This window comes from Pyxicephalus adspersus, chromosome 1 (assembly GCF_032062135.1).
Source record: "Pyxicephalus adspersus chromosome 1, UCB_Pads_2.0, whole genome shotgun sequence".
Classification (NCBI taxonomy): domain Eukaryota; kingdom Metazoa; phylum Chordata; class Amphibia; order Anura; family Pyxicephalidae; genus Pyxicephalus; species Pyxicephalus adspersus.
This window is the reverse complement of record NC_092858.1, coordinates 34,968,574-34,985,897: the sequence shown is the minus strand read 5'-3', so window position 1 is coordinate 34,985,897 and position 17,324 is coordinate 34,968,574.

Below are 17,324 nucleotides of genomic sequence, written 5' to 3'. Positions count from 1 at the left end.
TTAACACTCTGGCCTTTGCAGCACTAGGTGACGAGTTTGTATCCTGGCCAGGAAGCTATCTGCAGTGAGGTTGTATGTTCTCCCTATGTCTGCATAGGTTTCCTCCCACATCTCAAAATACATGCAGTTAGGTTAATAGGCATAGTTAAAAAGCTAAATGCAGTAAAAAAAATGGGAATGGAAAGAAGGACAGGTAAGCAATAAACAGGAATGAAGGGTTTGATTCTTAAAAGAGGGACAGTCTCTCTAAAATAGGAACAGTTGGGACTGCAATGTCAGATGAGACCAGAGAAAGAGAACCATGCACTTCATTGGTTGGAAAGTGAAGACCTTCCCATATTTTCATAAATTGAAAAACTAGAGCCCGGGAGGAAAAATCCTCCCAACATTTACAGCCATCAAACACACAATGACAGTGATCACTTTCTGACCTGCCTGTTATTTAGAGGCACTCACTGCCTCTTACCAGAAGGCTCTTCAAAGACATCACATTGTGACTGATGAAAGTCAGAGATTTTCCATCAAAATGCCATTTTTGGTCCAAAGCCCTCAATTCCAGTGATTTGTGTTCTGGGACGCTGATGCATTGGGTGTCTAGTCTTTGAGTGATTTAGAAATCTGGATTGATTTAATTCAGGTTGCATGGATATCCCAGCAGTGTTTCTAACCCTAAATGTATGTGTATGAATGTATTTTATTCTAATAACATGAATGCAATAAAATGTTTACAGTAATCTCTTAGATTGTAAGCTCTTCGGGGCAGGGTTCTCTCCTCCTTGTGTGTCACTGCCTGTGTTTCTGTCATTTGCAACCCCTATTTATTGTATAGCGCTGCATAATATGTTGGCGCTATATAAATACTGTTTAATATTATTAACAATAATAATAATAATAATACTAACAATAATCATTTCTGATTAGGTTTGTGGATCTTAGATCAGCCAAATACAGCTCAATGTATGCAACCAATGCATCCAATTCCATCATCAATTTCTCCAAAAGATCATTTGGGTTTAACATTAGTTTGTAAGCCCTTTAGGGCAGGATCCTCTCCTCCTCCTCTTGTGTAATTCATTTACTAAATTGACTCAATTAACTTGATTACCTGTCATTTGCAACCCTGATTTAATGCACAGCCCTATGTAATATGATTTTATAAATACTGCTTGTTATTATTATTAATAATAATATTAAAAATATTAACATTTATACTAAGCATTGGAAGTACTGATTAAGGCCCATTGAGATTTTCTAACATATGTTTTATTATTTTATTTTAATTCTGTTTGTGTGTATACTATATATAGAAAATATAGTTTTGTGTAAGGCTATGTACACATTAGACTTTTGTTGTTGGAAAGGATCTTTCACAAACCTTTCCAGTGACAAAAGATTGAAAGATGCATGAACAAGTCTTGTACATACAGCACCATTCTGCTCTATGGAGAGGGGAGAACGAGCAAGCGGCACCCCGCTGTGTTCTCTCCTTTACTTGCATTACAGTCGTTTGGTGTTCATGGATCCACCACGTTTGATGTTCGTGGATCTGTACTTGCCGTACTTGAGTCGATTATCAGACGAGAATCATCTGACGTGTGTGCATAGCCCTAGAGTAGTTGGTATTGCATATATTGCTTGTGTACATATTATTACAAATAAGTAGTAGTAAATACAAATACAATTATAAAACATATAATAAAATAATAAATATTTTTACATTATACCTATTTCCAGATGGAATATTACTAAAGAGTATTAAAAAGCTTTATTTGTCCTGCAAAATCAACACAATATTTGTTTATAGAGACTTAAAAATGAAAGAGATATATAAAATCAAATGAATGCATCACAGAACTGTAAAAACTGGTCCGGTGCAGAAGAGGGGTCATTATGTTGGGTTGGAAGTGGCCAATTATCATTTAAGTTTCTCAAAAAGCAGATGAATGCCAATCACTACAAATGTGCTTTTACAGAACAAAGACTGAGTCAGGGATACATATTTTGGGAGCTCAGTGATTTATAAATGTATACAGGCACATGTTCACTATATTCTACTGTATGGGGAGTTTTATTGGATGTCCTGCATCTTATTACACTGCATCTTATTACACAGTGATTTCTATATCTGAGTTAAACATTTTTTTTTAAGCTGGGTAAAGAGAACCTGTCACTAGCAGTATGTAAAAAATGTATAATTCAACAGAAGAAAATCAGCTGAAAAAGACGAAAACATAGGAGGAGACCGGTCCTCCATATAGCGCATGCATCTGATCTGTCTTCCATTGAAGAATGCTATAGTTGCCCCCCAAACCAGCCTTCTTCATACAACAGTGCTGGGAAGCATACGACTATCATATAAGAGTATATAGACAGCATGCTTCTTGTAAAAATGCAAATGTAAACCCCAGTCCCAGCCAAAATATTGTCTTTTTAGTTAGGTGGGTACAAATCAAAATTTCCACCAGGGAATTATTTTTTGTACCTATTTGGGGAGATTTCCTCTCACTTTCTGTCTCCTTGAGTTGTATGGGTGTTTCAAAAACCAGAAAGACAGGTTGCAATAAAAGTTGACATATGTTCTAACTTATTACTGCTCTTCTTAATAATTGTGATGTGTCCCCAACAGAAAGATATCATATCTCTTCCTGTCATTTGTGATTCTCTACCACCAGCACAGGAAGTGAGGGTACATTTCAGTTATAAAACATTTGAATTCACAAATATGTGCAAAAAAAAGGACTCTGAAATATACTGGCTAGAAATGGGCATCACAGTCCATTGGACAACATTTACTAAAAATATACCGCTCTTATGTTAGCCCTAAAGGATGAATATCTTTGTTGTCTGTAGTACCCAATCAGAATCCAGCTGTTAGTTATTGAAATCATTTAGGAGAATGATACTGATTGTTGTGGTCCAACAAAGGCATTTATTTATTTTTTATTTTTTTAGGACAAGAATTCACCATCTCATTGTCATGTACCAAGCCAATGCTAAACCTAAAAGAAGCGAAAATCGCAAAAAAAGATATTGAGATGCAAGAAAATGAGTGCAGTCACTGGAAATACAAGAAGACTAATAAAATGTTTAATTACCAAAATATAGTTAATAAAACACACAACAATATTAAATTAACAACCTGTAAATTATTATTATTATTATTATTATTATTAATAAACAGGATTTATAATAATAATAATAATAATTTACAGGTTGTTAATTTAATAAATCTATTTGTTGTTAGATGGCAAAACCATAAAATATTCCATTGTAATAAGTGTAAGTTGGAGAAGTTGCTTTAGACCTGACCTTGGGTAAAAAAAACTTTATAACTGGAGATTTCTTCTCATTTCCTGTTTGGTAAACTATCAGTAGGACAGGAATGGAGGGTAAATCTTACTAGCGGAGCATCCAATCCCAGTAAAAACCTGACAAGTTTTACCCTTTCCCAGTTTATTGAAACTTTCATTGATTTGTGATCACTGTGTCACTGGAGACAAGGGACAATATATGTGTCATATACTTGTCACCTATTATATTCAGACCTGCAACTTATTTATAGAGCCATGTTTCATCCAGGATTCACTCCATGAATGTACATATGAAGGTTGAAGTTATCATTGCACATTATTGCATGCTGCTCTTATTTCTCATGATGTTTCAATGCTGATGATCAGCAGAATGGAGGGGAGAGTTACTGGCGCTGAGCACTCATCTCATCATTCTTCACTGAAAGCTGTTTAATGGAGTTGTCCTTTAAAGTGGTTCACTAGAGATTACCAAACTGCTCAATCTAGTCCTCTCCCTACACATACAACCCTGCGATCAGATGCTTTCAGCTCCATTGCTGCTCCTCTTATTGACTTACAAACTTTCCAGCATTTTCTTCCTATGGTCTTTGTATCTGCAGGAAATTCTATTAAACGATAGCAATTAGGAAGTTGTTGCACATTTAATAAAGTGATCTGATTTTTAGGGCTCCTAGATATGGGCCTTGTTTTTCTGCATTTTAAATATTTTGTAAAATACAGTAGATTCTCATCAATCAATGATGTAGTGTGGGTGACAGGTCCAAGGATGGGTTTGACACGCAATGTTTCTCACTTTGAACACGGTATTTTCTATTGAGATTTGGTTGAAATAAAGGTAAAGCAGGCTAAATGTACTTTGCTGTGCTGTTTTTACACCAATGTTTTTGAATACGAAAGCTGTAAAGGTGACCTTTTACAGGTAGTCCCAGGGTTACATACGAGATAGGGACTGTAGGTTTGTTCATAAGTTGAATTTGTATGTAAGTCGGAACATGTACATTATTTTAATAAATGCAATTATGACAGATGTTTGTCTCAACATATTAGGCAGCATGGTGTCAGTTACTGTATAAAATAAAGATTTCTTCTGCAAGTCATGCAAACCGCCCCCATATCAAGCCTCTGTCCAGCACACAAGCAAGCAGGGAAGCCCCGTTCATAATTAGGAGGTGTTTGTATGTCGGGTGTCCTTAACTCAGGGACTACCTATACAAGTCAACTCTATGGGTTCTATTTATAAAACAGAGAATCTGACATTCCCTCATGTTCCCTGGTGGAAGTCAAATACTGTTATTAAAACACTTGGATCTGGAGGATTGCCACGAGGGAATGTATAAGGGAATGTCACATACACATACAGCCCTATGACTGGCCTGCTTGTAAACAGGGTTGCAATGTCATACAATATTCCCTTCAGTGATCAGTCTATCATCTGGATGAATAGAGGTCCACAATCAGTAATGATGTCTGCCCAAATCAATGGCGGGTTGTCTGTGGGCATAATGATATGGGAACACTCCTAGGGGTATATTTATTATTGTCCATTCAGCTGCATGTTCGCTCACAGCCATTCCAATCCCTATGCATGTTCCAATGCCTATTAAAGCCATGCAAGGCTTATTCTGCCACCTAGCGGCCAGTTAGCAAAAGTGAGCAGCAGCCACAAAAGTAAATGTTTTACTTTCTAACAAATGTAAGGACGAAAATCAGTAAACCTTACAGGAGAATAACTTATCATAAATACTATCCTTAGTTTTTTCCAATCACAGATCCTTGTCATTTCATAGGGGGCGTGGAAAAAAAAATACATCCAAAACTAAAGGTTTAAGTCCTGGACATCACTATAATGATTGAACCCTTAGTTCCTATTTCATTGCAAACCTAAAATGTAATGGAATGGTGGATGTGTCTCATAGAGGTGTTAGTTATGTAATTTATTAGATATAATATATAAGATAATCCTGTGTATGTGTAGCAGAAAATGGTAAAAACAGCTGGCAAGGTGCAATTCATGCAAAGCTTTATATCTTATATAGTCAGAGGCTGTTATCAGCCACATCAATGATCCACATGGATCCACAATAGACAACAGCTTATAAGGCATGTGAATTGCATGGAGAATCTCTGATTTATATTCAATAGAAAACAAAATTAGTATATGGATCATGTGTGTTTTAGTGAAGCCTCTGATCTGTGTTATAGTCTAACCTGTGTTGGATAACTGGCCTACTTCTTTTGGGCCAATGCTGAAATAGTTGGCGGGAATACAGAACTAAATCTTAGTTGGTTGATTGGCATGCAAAGATCATTTTTCCTTTTACCATAAATATATTGATCCATTTGTTGCACAAATTAGCCCAGTTGATTATTTCTTTCTATCCCAGTGGCAACTCAGAATTTGGGATTTCTGCTTACTTTATCCTAATGACAATGACATTTCGCCATCAGGGACAGAGACACCAATAAAAACCAGACAGGGAGACTAAGCTTTTCCAACATTACCTGTAACTTGTGACCCAACTTGTGGTTCAATATCAAAGCTAAATCAAAAGTAGCATTTTCAGAAGGAAATTTATAAAGACCGGCATCTTTCTCCTAGCAGTTCTCTTTAGCCTGGCTTCACATCTGTTGGCTCTGGTCCATTGCATTACCATCATTTTATTGGGTTGCTGACTCACTGGGATTGATTAAAAAACATTCTTTCACCTTTTTACCAATGCCGAGCACCATAACATGTTTCAAGGCATTACTGTTTTTGTAGGTGAGTTGTGAAGGTGAATTAGCATGTCATTCAAAAGAAAAGGCAGCACAATGCATCCACACATAGAAAGCATTGCTGAGTAGGGCCCCTAGCTCCATAGAGCAGTGTGGCCCTCTGAACCTTGGAGGTCCCTTTATTGAGTATCACAGTGTACAACAGTTTATAGAGCGTGTGCATTGCACCCAGCATCTTCAATGTATATTTAATAGAACAAAAAAAAATTTAAATCCTATCTGCACAAAATATGCAAAAAGCTATTCAAATATTTCTTGTTAATAATTCATTCTATGGGCTGCAGTTCTTGAGAATGTTTTAAAATGCACAATGTACTTTTCAGAACTATGTACATTCTCATCATGATAACCAATGCCCTATAGACTATAGCTTGCAGAGCACAAGTGTGGAAGTTCTTTATGGTATCTGCATTTTCTGCTTAGTACTCTGAGCCAAACATTCACAACATTCTGCATCCAACATGTTTGGTATAATTAGGAGTTTTACAAGGGACTGGCTTTGAACAATATTACATTTAATTTTGCTACATTGCAGGTCATTTTATATTAGCATTCCATTATTGTGGGCCACATAAAATCATCATTTTTCTCAGTTTGGGGTGAAATTGTACATTTCATTTGGCGCAGATGTTCAATAATAAAATAAGTGTAATACTCAAATGAATCACTGGAGGGCAGCAAAAGCCCATTATTTCTGCTTTTGTGGAGAAGTAGCTCAGACACAATAAAGAGCAATGACAGCTGGCTGTTTCCTTCTGTGGAACCACTGTTGGAAGGAAATCAGCTGTGTGTTGCAAAATATGCCTTCATTTTAAATGAAACCTGTGTGTTAAAGCTGCAGGCAGATATGTAAAGCAAGCACATTGAAAAAGCCAACACAAACCAACAAGTTTATTTAGTTTGTCCCAAAAAAAATGGGGACTCCCACTGCACCTCACTACTGGTCAGTGGAGCTGTATTTTCTAATGATGGTAAAGGGCAGAGAGCCAAAGCAGCAAGTTCAACTGCAACTTCACTTCCTAAAGCTATTTGCATATTGGACAATTTCAGGCTTTGATGCCCTAAAGATTTAGGTGAGCATCAATGCAGCCATCTTTACATAGCTGTCTATTTCATTTTAAGTATCTTCTAATCTGATTATGTATATATACATAATTTTATATATATATATATATATAGTTTTATATATATATATATATATATTGCGGGTGTGGATGATGGAGGAAATGAAGAATAAGCCAATGCCCCTAAATAATCAATATTTAATACACAAAAATGCTACCAATCAGCAACACCCTCTGTTATTGCTGGTGGGTGGGGGGGTCAATTATTGTATACATTTCCCAAATAAATATGCAGAACATCTTCAAAGAACAATATTCAGTTTAATAAATCAAATTAAAAATGCACAAGCTTTTTCTTCAAATGCTAAAAAAAACATATACTCTATGCACAAGCATACCAGAAGTATAGGAAGTGGCTAAAACCTTGGTAGAATTCTTGAATATTGACTATAGACACATTTCAATATTATTTTATTAAAACATCTTATGCACAAACCAGATTATCAAAAAGTATGGGGAGATTTTGGCAACATTTTGCCATTTTGGTGAAATACGAAAGAAACCATAAGAAAGGCAAAACGACCTATAGCTCCAAGCAAAGCCTTTTGTTTTTAATACTGGATAGAGAAGTCAAAGGTTAGAGCCTTTATTCAGTTTTATTGGTGACAGTGTCCCTACTGGGGTGATTAACCGGTCTAATTGTCTTGGTAACAAATTTCATAAGGAAAATTAAGAGGAATCCAAAATTTTAGCTATGTTCCCATGGGAAGAGGTGAGGAGAAATCTTCAATCCTGGTCCAGGGACAATTTAAACAGTCCCATTGGCCCTGATTTATTAATGCTCTCCAAGGCTGGAGCTAATTAATTTGCTTTTTGTTAGTAAATGTTTTCAATCCTGGACCAGATCCATTCCGGGTTTGCTGGATCACCCAGGTTAACTGATGAAAGTGTATCTTCTCCAGCTTTGGAGAGCTTTAATAAATCAGGCCGAATTCCTCCCACTTTTTGTATATCTGGTACACAAAGTGGTTTCCCAAATTGTACATGTAAGGCAATTAAAACGTAAGGCTGGGTTCAAACTTGCTGCAGGGAAAAATGCTCTCAAATGGCTCTGGTGGCTGGCACCTTGCTAACTGTTTTCACTTCCTGCACTCTATTTCCTAAAAAACTTGTTTTTTAAATTTTGCAGCCAGTAAATTTAAGCCACTCACTGCCACCCCTATTTATTCTGTATGGGCTGCTGAAGCTGAAGGATGACCCTTCCCTAACCTAAGCAAAACAATATACATACATACATATATATATATATATATATATATATATATAGTATATATTGTAGTCTTTTATATTATAGTAATATTCATACTATAACTCATATATATTATGTATAGGAATACAATACATAATAATGGCTCCTAGGGGAATGAAAAAGTTCCATTCACTTATTCTGGACCTATCCTTGTACACAAGAAATGACCACTGATTATATTTATCATTATACAGTTAACAAAGAAAATACCAAATAAAAAAAACATTCTAGTTATGATAAACAAATAATTGTCAAAGGCACGTAAAAATACAAGCAACGCTAAACAAGTCTGTTTTGGTAAAATACACCAATATATTAAGCAGGGAAACTTACATTCAGCAATTTGCTCTGATGGAGAATGTACAATTAAAATGACAGTGATGGATTCACCAACAGAGAATTTTGCTGAATGTCAGATTCATTGTTTTACAAAAGATTCATACGCATTTGTTGGTACAGGTGTATTTTTATGTTTTCTTTTTACAATGTGATATTGTACCCCAGGAGTATTTTCTCCACTTGTGTCCCTGCCGCCCTCCAGGAAGAGGAATGGTTCTCCTGTAGGAAAGGTTCCAGGTCCTGTAAGGCTTCTATTGTGTTATTCATGATATTAGACTGGGAAAATAAAGGAAACTGCTAATGTAAATGGGACACCAGAGGTTTTCTGTGGTCACCAGAACTCATCCATCATTTCACATACAGCAGTACTTGGAAGTTATATGAGATCTTTCCATCTATGGTACCCAACTGGTGATCTCCACCTAAATCTTCTATATGACTTCCAGAATTTGTTTGAGAATGATCTCCTCCTGGTATGGATTGTGGACAGCAGCCAATATATACACTGCACTTCATTCCAGCAGTAAACCTTCTCCCCTTACCTATTCATTGGTATCCCAGTTTATTGGTCTACTGAAGCTCACAGACAAAAAAAAGAAACAAGAAACAAATTACATACAGTCTGCCAATGTGTGACTATAACACCTATGCTACAACTTGATACATACAAGTAAAGGCAAATAATTTCTAATATATTTAATTGTTAAAAAAGAAGAGAGAGGGGCAGCACTGTTAGCCAATCAAATTCCATTGCAGCATGTATTGCCCTTCATCCAACAATGAAAGGAGAGACCTGAATAATAATCTCATTATCCGTGTCACATGTGCCATATACTGTACACTGAAATTTGCTGGAGAAAGTGGAGGTAGAGAAAGAACTCTGTATTTGCCTTCTAGCAATTTTCTTTTTTGTTTAATTCTGCCTTAACTGCTGTCTATCGTTGTTCCACTGTTTAAAGATCCTACAACACCTTTAGCTAACTATGTCTTTTTAGAACAGAAGTAATATACAGAAGAAAAGGCAGATTCCTTTCTTCCCAGATTTCAATATTAGACTTGCCAACCCCAATGATATGGAAATATATAAAAAAGAAGACAGAAAAGGTGGGGTTTTTTGGCAAATAAGAAAAAATGTATTCAAATGTCATAGACAGATAGGCCCACATCCAGGGGTACTATAGCAATATTATTATTCCAACATATACCATAAAAGGATAGTAGGCAACAATTCGCCTTTTAGGCTTTCTCAGGGGACGTAATGAGAACGCTATATTGCTCTATAGTAAAATATAGATATAATATCAGTACATAGGTTTATATGTGTGTGACTATAAATGGTGTCAAAATATAATACATTGTACATTAATACATTTAGTATATAGTACCCTGTGATATCCTCTGACCTTGATGACCTAGAGCATTTTTTGCACACATATTTTCTGAAAACAGAGATCCTGTAGAATAAATTGATAGTTACAATTGTTATAATTGCTTATAATGCCCATATTGTACAAAAAAAAATTGAACTGCATTTAATTTTAGTACACAGAAACACAACATAACCCCCCACTTTTTTTGTAAAATATTAAAGAAAAGGTTTCATAGAGTAAATGGTTACCAAGCATGTTCTGGCCACACCTATCAAGTGTCAAGAAACAAAGGTACCCCAAATTGTCTATAGGTGAGGCTTTAAAAGCTTTTATCAAATTTAGAGTTAATTAGGAGCACCCAGTGTGGTGTCCAGTTGCCATTTTCAACCCAGCATACTTGTGTTTGTGATTTGATGTTTGTCAACGCATGCGCTTTTTTTGTATTTTATTACATTTTATTTTTTTTCAACTATTTTTCTTTTTTAACTTTATTGGTATCATAAGGGGAATTTTTTAATAGTACATCATCCTGCGTGCTAATCCCCAGCCACAAAACTGCTAGCCGTGTCTTAATCAGAGTATTTTAATTAACATCCCCTGAACACAGAGGCATCAGGATAACTCATCTGATCATACATTTGGCAACAAAAAGATTTTGCTGCATTTAAATTATTAAACACTGATAAAAGTAAAGTCAAGCAACATGACTAATATAATGTATTTTATCCCCTTAGCTTAATCTGTACAGCTCTGCACCTCTTTTATCTGTCCCATATGAGGACTGGAGATTGCTTACTGTGTGGATTACAGTTAGTGGTTATGGGGGAAATAAAACTCTTCACGTAAATATTGCATTATACAATGAATATAAGGAGCTGTAGCTATTGCATAGAAAACATAGACATAATAATGTATAGGGTACAGTTATGGCCGCTCATGTGCTAGTGTGCTTCAGATCATTATCACATTGTATACAATCCATTTCTAGTTCAACTCAATCACGTTGGTGATGATGCAAATGATTTAAAGTTGATTCAATGACAGCAAGATGAATATGCTCTAAAACAGAAAAGTAATCCGGAGTTTTCACAGTTACAGTGGCCAAGCAACTCAAACTTTACCTTGTCAGTCCACCTCTCATTGTTCATGAAGGCCTGATCTCTGCTTGTATGATAAATGGCAAACCGTAACCCTGCTCAAATGTTCTTCCGGGACAAAAAAAATCTTTGTCTTGGCATATCTTTCATACAGTTTAAATTGGTGCAATGTCTTTGTGATTGAATATACATGATTTCAACTATTCAGTTACCTGAGAATCTTGCAATGCTATTTTTGAACTTCTTGAAGACTCTTTTATCAGATAGTCACCTCTTAAATTTGCTGGGCTGGCCAGTCTTGGACACATTTGCAGTCATTTGTCATGATGACAACACATGACACCAGATTCTGAGATATCTGTGGTTGCATATCTATACTCCCTAAAGAGCTCCCAATCATTGGTGCCTTATCTATAACATCCTATACCTATTTCATGGATTTAAAGTGTCTAATGTAGTGTCCCACTTACTTTATTCATGACTAACTCAAATTATTTGAATGAATGCACAAAATGATGCTGAGTGTCATACTCCAAGTATGTACCAATTGCCACATGCTTTTAATTTCTATTCATTCAGTCCTGAGATTTACCTAAGTGCCTAACACAGCACAGACTGGTGGATGCCAAATACAGTTAAGGAACGTTTTGGCATTGGTGCCCCTTCTCCACCCCAACCTGCTCACTGGACAAAGAAACAACAGCAGAAGACTGCAGAGAGAATTTTCCTACTCATTCTGCTCTCTTCTATCAGTATGCTCCTTATCAACACATTTTAATGCAGCACATCACAATGCTACCAGTCCTGACCCTCTCTATTCCAGTGCACTTGTAATGGTTGATATCACATCAACTACATACATAAAATTGTTAATTTACATAATACACAATGTTATGATGCAATAATGCCCCATTTTAAAAGCCTGAGCAGAATGTATTTCTTCTGCATTGGATTCTATTTAAAATGAATGGGCCATGGTAAACCCGTAAGGCGATGCATATTGCAGTATCCTACAATGCATGGAGCTGGATGTTGCAAAGGATGCAATACAAAAACAATTTCAGGTGCTTAAGTTTTCTTATTTTTTAGTTTTGTCTCCCACTTGTTTGTAAAAACAAACTTTGGGATTTTACCGGCTTTCATTTCTGTGTCATTATGATGGCAAAATCCATTTTTTGTATGGTTTGTGGCTTCTTAACAAGTGGCAGTTAATGTGCCCTGCTGAACGAGCTGTGGGGATCCACTCTAATAGAAAACAACTGCAGCATTACACAGCTGTTCACAATCCGTGTGGGTCCCATATTCCTGTGTAGCAAGTGACGATAATTGTCACTGGTCTCGGGTTAGTAATGACAAGAATTATCCAGAGGAGCAAGGCCGTTGTTTTTAGGCAGCTGTCCCCAAAGAAGATAAACCATACTAAAAAGGTTATTAGCTACATGAGTTATCTAATAGCGAGCTTCATTTCTGAGGCTGGTTTACACACACAGACTTCCCAACTAGTTTAGGAAAGGTCTATTCATCATTTTTATAGTCAGATTTCTTTAAACTTTTTTTTATATATTAAAAAGCCTTTCCCTAACTTCAGCCCTGAAAGCATGGATGCAGTTCAGTGCTGTTCAGCTTCCAGCTGTAGGTAAGACTGGTAATATGAAGAACAAGGGAACTATCCCTGGCAATAACCTGACCATACAAGTGACACTTTGTACCTAGTTTATCTCTTCCCACTAAAAATGTATTTGTACAGTGGTTGCTTTTGAATGGGGCATCCATAGACTTATGGGACTGATGCAGGACAACCCTGCCCTGGTTCTGTAAATGTTGGCCATCTAAGCATTGTGCACAGCATTATTTAATGTATTGAACCTATCTTCTTTACTATCAACTCCATACAATAGATTTTGATGCAGACAACTAAAATGGCCTTCACAAGGGTATACAGTGAGCACCTGAGAGGCAGCCTTCCTCTTCTTCTCCTGGATCATTTTTCAATTTTTCAATGCTGACCACTGTTTTTCAATCAGGGTTCCTGCAAAGGTTGCTAGGGATTACTTGAACATAAACAATTGCAGCCACTCATCCATCCTTCCCACCACTCCTCTTCTGCTGCTTCTATTTGTAGCTCAATTCATTGGCTTCAATTTCACCTTAGAATCAATTCCCTCCTCGGTTCTTGTCCCACTTACCTTTCTGACCTGGTAGAAAAATACTCCCCTAGCCGCTCTCTCCGCTCCTCCAATGACCTACTAATGACTTCCTCACTCATAACCCTCATCACACGAACGGCTCCAAGAATTTTCTAGAGCTGCCCCGACTCTCTGGATTGGTCTTCCTCTTCCTATTCGGCTCGGTTCTACTTTCTGCTCATTTGAAATAGCACTCAAAACCCATTTTTTTTTTTTTTCAAACTTGCCTATCCGCCTTCTTCTTTCTCCTTAAACCCTTCTACTACTTCCCACCAATCCATATCCCTCCCCCTCCTATTGTGTGTTACTTCCCCCACCTCCTAGATTGTTAGCTCTTCTGGGCTCGGCTCCTTCTGTGTCACCGTCTGTCATTTGCAACCCCTGTTCAATGTAGAGCGCTGTGTAATAAGTTGGCTCTATATAAATCCTGTTGAATATTAATACCAATTTGTGACTTTTAGATCAGTTATCTGACACTAAATATCTTTCTGGCTATCTGTAAAGTTGACATTCTTCCCACTGACCACCACACAAATGTACTATGAGCTGTGAAAATAGTAATTATAGCAGTGGTTACCAGAGACCTGAAAGTTACTCCAATGGTTCCCCCATCTTAAAAAGTTTGAGAAAGGCTGTTCCAGTCTCTGAACTTTGTTGGTATTGCCCAGACGGCTCTTTCCAGGTGTGCTTTATCTGACTACTCTCTTCAAGTCTCTTTCGTAATCGGCTCTTTTTATCCCACTCCTCACTTTCAGTTTACCCCATGGCTTAGTCTTTATACCTGCTCCTTTGTAAAGTCATATCTTCCATTAGTCTACAATACCATGTATATGTGATAACACCTAAATTGCCATGTCTACTCCTTTATCCCATGTATGGCCTCCACGTAAACCTAAAAAAAATTAACTAGTCATCTTCTCTTTCTTACCTTTAAAAAAAACCTTCCCTTGACAACCTATTGTAAACTACACAATAATTTCCTTAATACACAGGCATGCTGCCTGGTGACATATTTCACTTTGCTCTTATTTACATCTCAAACTAAAAATGTTTTTAGGTCCTGCTATTTCCACCTATATAATATCTCCAAAACATGCCGCTTCCTATCCCAAGAGACCAGCAGACTCCTGATACAGGCTCTCATTATCTTTTCCTAGACTACAACATTTATTATTACTACTTTTTATCTGGTGTACCACTAATTAGACTCTCGCCTTTGCAATCCACCAATAATTCTGCAGCTATAATTATATATCCTTCTATCTAATCCTTATCTGCTGCTCCTCTGAAAACCTGCAATGTTTTACACCACAGAATTCAATTTCAGCTATTATACTTTGCCTTTAAATCACTCCATGGCTCCTGTCCCACTTACATTTCCAACCTTCTGCAGTGAGTAGAATTGGGAATACTTAGCACATATTAAACTGGGAACAATGTAGTCTGTAGCAGTGGGGTGTCCTGGATTACTACAACCCTGCATGAATTAGTTTCATCAGACCCTGCTGTAAACCGCCCTACATACCCAGGAGGCCCATTATATATAAAATACCATTAGGTAGAACAACATGACAATACAGATCCTTTGGTAAACTTAAACATATAATACATATTCAAGTACTGGAGGTTTACTAGGACAGAAGCTTGCAAAAGCAGCAATGACAGCAGATATGACTGTATAATGCATACTGATGTCACATGTAAAGGTTAGGAAAATTAGTACAGGTGTGGACACATTTATTAGTAGCTTTATGCCTCGTGAAACATAATTAAAAATAGGAAGCAATTGTCCTATGTATACCTGCATTGGAAAGATTGAAATATGATATCAAATAAGGAGGAAGATCTGTTTAGAGATATTATTGCAGCAATATGTTAACCCTCTCAACAGGAACAATAAAGCAAAAAAAGCAATTCACCTTCTACTAAGACTTGCTCCTTGTAGTATTTCTTCCTATTATTATTATTATTATTATTATTAATAATAATAATAATAGTAAACATGATTTATATAGCGCCAACATATTACACTTACACATATAAGTGCTGTAGGGCAAATGACGGACTGATACAGTGACACAGGAGAGGACGCTGCCCCGAACAGCTTACAATATAAAGGTGTAGAAGCACACAATAGCGAGGACGCCACCGGCACATGGGGAGCAGGCAAGACTTGAAAACTCCCTGGCAATTCCACCCCGAGTGTGGCCCACGGTTACTTTTGGCATGGATAATTCACCCCGAGGCACGCTCGGGATTACCACTAGGGAGGTTAAGCAGGGAGTTTGACATTCTCTGGTGGAGAATCTTTCAGGCCCATGTACTTTTAATGGCAGTGACTAATTCTCAGACACAATGTCTGGTAATTGTCAGATTCACTTGTTAATAAATAGACCCTGCTCCTTATAAAATTCCCTTGAATTAACTTTGTGTACGGAGATTTTTCTAACCTTTGAATACTTTATAAGTGGATACAGAATGGGGACCACTACTGTTTTTACTTAAAGATTTACGATAGAACTACCAGCAAAGGACGGTCCTTTCAAGGTCACTGCAAGAATATTATACTTCTTTTTACTACCTTGTTATCTCTCCTTTTCCTCATTATTTCAGTCTTTAGTTTTTATCAGAGCATAACACAAATAAAAGACAGATGAAATTCTGTAAAACACAAAGCTGACTTCAGTCCCAAGCAGTTGGAATGCAGCACAGCGTAAGCTGGTACTCTGCTAAACAGCTTTCATGTGGACATTAAAACGTCAAAATCAGAACATATTTCTTCTTTGAAGTTTGTATTAGAGACACCTTCAAAGTATATGGATGGGATTCTCTCCTACACATCCTCAAGCTCAGTTCCAGGAAAGATCTCACACTGGTCTGGAAGGTGTTCCATTACTGAAAAAGGAATGGAAGCATTCAGTCAACCTGAACTCCATTTAAATTTGGACTCCAGGCTAAGAGCTAAATAGACAGATGAAATAAATAAAATTTAAATGGTTTAAACTGTCAGCGTATTTGTAAAGTATGGACAAAATCTTGCGAACCCTTGCCAGACAGCACAGCCAGGATAGTGACCTCACTTTATCCAAGTAAAATAGTATGATCTGCTGACCAGTAAGAAGTATGGATCAGCTCTTCTGCAAGTTACAGGTTGACAGTGCTGTCCAATGCAGAAAAATGTTATTGGCTGACAGTAGTCTCTTTTAATTTGACCTGCATCACAATGCATTATTGTAAACTGAAGCATTGCGACATAAGAAAGCTTGTCTTGTCTATCTGTTTGGACTGCATTGGACAGCAGAGCACAAGAAAGATAGTCTGAACAATCACAAACTTCAAAGACTTTTGTTTTTTGTCAACAAGCTAAAATGGAGGATCTTTGTTGTCTGTGTAAAGCAGTGGTCTCTCTGTAAGGGTGCAGAGCATGCCATGCTGAATCAGACTCATGGCTCTTCAACTAAAAAAATGTCATGCTTCCTGCCAATTAGAAAGCTCTAGTTTTGAGTGTAGATGCCAGACTTTGGCTTTATGCAGCAGTCTCTCTGCTGGGCAAATGTCCTGCTCTGCAGAATGCTGGCAAGACACAGGCCTTCCACTTAGGCTGTTGCTGCTTCATAAAGAAAAACTGTAAGACACTGCATACCTGTTTGATGCATCTGGAATACACTGAACAATAGGTTATGATTTAGTCTGTCATAGGTGATACCTGGACAACTAAAGCAGCCCTGGGTGCAAAAATTACAGATCCAGGAATGTCCTTTTAGTGAGTGAGCGAGCGAGCATATGCGTTTGTGTCTAGGTCACAGAAGTATCCTCATAACTTCATGGAATACAGCACAGCTGCCAGCCTGGGTATGAGAGCCAGTCAAGATG